The sequence below is a fragment of the Myotis yumanensis genome, unplaced genomic scaffold (assembly GCF_028538775.1).
Source record: "Myotis yumanensis isolate MYYU_CA2020_CCGP unplaced genomic scaffold, mMyoYum1.0.hap1 SCAF_6, whole genome shotgun sequence".
Taxonomy (NCBI): Eukaryota; Metazoa; Chordata; class Mammalia; order Chiroptera; family Vespertilionidae; genus Myotis; species Myotis yumanensis.
This window is the reverse complement of record NW_027223757.1, coordinates 44,597,163-44,600,757: the sequence shown is the minus strand read 5'-3', so window position 1 is coordinate 44,600,757 and position 3,595 is coordinate 44,597,163.

Here is a 3,595-nt window from a genome sequence, read left to right as displayed (position 1 = left end):
TGTACTGCCAGTTCCACACCACCCTCCCTGTCTGGCCAGATTTATGCCACAATCAGCTGCTTCCAAAAATCTAAATCATGCCTTAGACAGTCTGAGTAAAGGGGACCTTGAGGCAGAAAAAGTTAAATGGGAAGTGGAATCATTCCGTGGCAATTAAAGTCCTTTGAAATGACTTTCACTTCTCCTAAGTATTTTAAAGAAATATTATTACCCACCCCAATGCCTGTGAAGTCTTGCTGATACTGCTATTTAGGAAATATGCATATAGATGTTAGTGAAAGCCCAGGGTTATCTGGATCACTGAATTCCATAAACAAAATCTATATTTTATTTTGGCCAAAAATGTTTGTTGTTGTTAATTTGCTTAGCAAAACAGCAGGTAAATTAACATAGTCAGCCTCATTTGCTTAGTCTCTCTTCCATGCCCTCCTCACTGGTGAGAATGAAAATAAAGAGTAGCGAGTCCACTACGTGCACAGGAAGAAGAGGGGAGCCAGGGAGAGAACATCAGGGTATATAATCCTCCTTATACAAAGGCAACATGCGGAGTGTGTCTGTGTGTGCAGCTATAGAACAGTTATAGATCCTACTTATATTTCTAGATCTTCCATTTGACTGGGGATTAAGTCAATGCATTGAAGCCAGCAGCACAAAGCAAAAAGGCCCATGTAAACTCTTGGCTGTGGATGCAATCACTCCAACCGCTCGCTTATCAGCTGCTGAGCAATGCACTAACATCACTGGTTGTCCTAAAGTTAACTACATTGGTTCTGCGGGTCAGCTGATCAGCTGCTACAACATGATTAACCCAGGACTATAATCAGGGTCTATGACAAGGAAATGCAGTGGTCCAGCCCTTGTAAGACTCACTTAAGTCACAAATGTAGAGTTCATCTAATAATAACTAAGAATTTATCTTCCCCTTTTTCTCCCTCTTCCTCTTCCCTCTTTTCCTCTGTTCTGTCCACACATAACTACTTTTCCAACAGAAATTCCTCTTATTCCAAAATACCAAAATCAACTCCAACCACTTCTCTTTTGTTCAACCCCAGTGACTTCTCATATCCATTGATGAAATAACATCCTAAAGCGATCACTTGTTGCTGCAGGACAAAGGCAGAGCATGAAAAGGAATATAAAATGAGATCCGTGAGTTTTCTGAAAATTTCAGATGCCTGCTGCACTAAACCATCTATGTATCTAAGCCAAGCACAGAGCTCCCCCTAATGCCCAGAACATGAAGGGAAAAAGGAAGGCAAACCAGAACTTTATATTGTCCTACATTTCCATTGATGAAAAACAAAACAAGCCTCTTCTCAGATGCTAATCTTGTTCAAGATAACCTTGCCCTCCTTGCACTGTCTCCCCTGCCACCCACAACATTCCCTACCATTGCCAGAGACTGTGTGGGACTCCCACTTGTCAAGTGCCACCTGTCAGGGTACCTGTGTCCCCCACTAAGATCCACGCCTGTGGCATAGGGAAGATCTTTCACACTGAACCTGGCTTAAACGATGTCTCCTTGTCATAAGTGCCAGACTGCCACTGTGGACTCTTGGGAACTGTTGAAAAATTTTGGTTTTGGTCCTGAATTAAAGGATTGCATTTCTCCTGCAGGCCAGCTGTTGGCTGACTCCGGTGCCAAGAAGACACTCTTCAAAGTGTCTTCCCATGTTTCTGTAAATTGTTGCTAATCCTCTGGCTGAGAAGCAGCCAGAAGGTCTCCTAGGGGGGTTGTTTGCTCACTGATAGGCCAGGACCCTGGTATCTGCTCTGCTCAGGAGCACCTTGAGCGCCAGAAAACACACAGAGTTCTCTGAGCAATGAACAGCAAAGGAAACCAAGTATCATTTACTGAAGCTGGCAGAAGCCTCCACGTCACTCAGGGTCCCATCCCAGACAGAATAAATGAAGATGTGGCCCCCGCCCAACCTTCCTCTGCCCCTCATCCTCTTGCAGACTGGTCTGTAGGACCCGGGTCTGGCCCGGGAGCCCCCATATCCCACACCTCAGGTGTTGGGTGTTATCTGCAGACCTCTTCTCACCCTGGCGTTGGATTGGAACGTTCACAACAGTCACCTGCTCCCAGACCTGCCATTAAGACACAACATTACTAACGCATTAACCCTGAGGTTAACTTGGAGGCTGATGAGCCCAACCAAATCAGGGTGGCCGGAGAGATTTTATAAGACCATGAAGTGTTTTCAAAAATTCAGAATTGGTTATGAACATTTAAAAACCAGGACATTCCAACTGGTAATGCTTTTAAAAAGTAAGGCAAACCAGCTAACTGGACCTTGATCCTGCAGTCTAATGGGGCTGAGCCACAGCTACCCGAAAAGGAGTCCAAGGCCTATCACTCCTGGCCAGCCCTCCCCAGTCAGCTGCCCTCCCCAAAGCTACTGGCCTGGCCCCTGAGGCACTGTGTTTGCAACCATGAATTAATCAGATATATAACGCATTAACACAGATTAGTTTATTTGGCACCTCTCCCAGGTAACATCTTAACCCAGTTAAAATGCCTGTCTACAGAAGATTCCTAAGAAGTGAATCTAATGAAATCTGATAATGGGAAGGTCAATGGGGGGAAATATTCTAGCTTCAGAAGGCTTTTCAGCACCCTTCTAATTTCTCCGTGACAGTTGGGTGTTTGCCATGGTTTCAACATAGGACCTACTTTGTACTATCGGGTTGATTTGTTCAAATTAGTTCCACTTGAGAACTAAAAATAGAGAACATAAAGTAACCTTAAATCCTGTTTGGAACAGAGCAGACTACACATAATCAATGCAAAAAATCATAGTTAGGCCTAAAAATGACGTCAAGTCCAGGGCCTAAAAGAAATCAGGATAATTTGCTTGTATCTTTTCTGTGTTTTCTTTTCCCTCTGATTGGTTTTTAAAGGAACCCATCTGTATTTATAAGAGAATTCAAAAATGTCTTCAGACAAGTTCTGTGTTGCTCTCAGCTAAGAGAAAAAAAAATATGGGCAGCCCAGAATATCAATTACTGGGTTCACGTACAGACAGCCAATGTAAAATGTTCAGAACAAGTGGAACTTTGAAAATTATTTTGGAAAAAGACTACTATGTTTTGCTTTCTAAAAGAGGAGTTTGGTTGGGTGGACTGACTTACTCAATTGCTAGAGATAGAGATCTGGGTGGGAAAATATAGATATAGGTATTATACTGTGTAGAAATTGCAGGTCCTACAAAAATCATGGAAGAACTCTGAGGACAGAATCTACTGAACTTCTGTCTCCCTACAAGTGTCCAGCCCAGAAGTCAACGTCCCAGGAGCATGATTAGATAATCCTGACTACGTGCAAGAAGCCATGCCTCTCAGGCTATTATACTACAGCTTGTCCTATTTTACCTGAGGACTTTTCCAATTAGAATGCTGTAATCAGAAGTTAATCAGGCAGAACATTTATAATACTGCCTATAATTTTACCAGGAAAAAAATATATTTATTCTAGATATTAGATTCCTTTTTAATCTCTCTACCTTTTATAGCTTGAGTTTACAGCATTGAGGGGTTTTTATTAAAGACATAATTTAAAAACATAATTATAAAATGCTATAAAATACTTTTC